Here is a 389-nt window from a genome sequence, read left to right as displayed (position 1 = left end):
CACCCAAACCCGTACACTGTAAAGAAATTGGCTGACTACGAATTTTGAGGGGGTGGGGGAGAACTGATCGCAGAAAAAAAAACCCGAGTTTCTGCATGAAGCCTTACCCATCCCCGAAGTCATCGACCACTCTGATCACTTAGCGCACTAGATCTGCGGGCGCTAGAGACACTTTACGATTATGGCCGGCCGAATCGCGCCGGGTGGCCGTTCCGTGCTGTGCCGCGCACGGTGGGAAAGGCGGCGCGCGGCATCAAACGGCGCGGAGCGGCTGAAATTTTCACACACGTTGCACAGTGGGTAAACGATGTCGTAGAACAACGGGGGGGACGGCGTTGGAATCAGACGATCAATACGCACCTAATAATCGACGACTCGTCGAAATCAAT

This window comes from Frankliniella occidentalis, unplaced genomic scaffold, assembly GCF_000697945.3.
Source record: "Frankliniella occidentalis isolate FOCC.00 unplaced genomic scaffold, Focc_3.1 Scaffold599, whole genome shotgun sequence".
In the NCBI taxonomy this organism is placed as follows: domain Eukaryota; kingdom Metazoa; phylum Arthropoda; class Insecta; order Thysanoptera; family Thripidae; genus Frankliniella; species Frankliniella occidentalis.
This window is presented reverse-complemented; position numbering follows the sequence as displayed.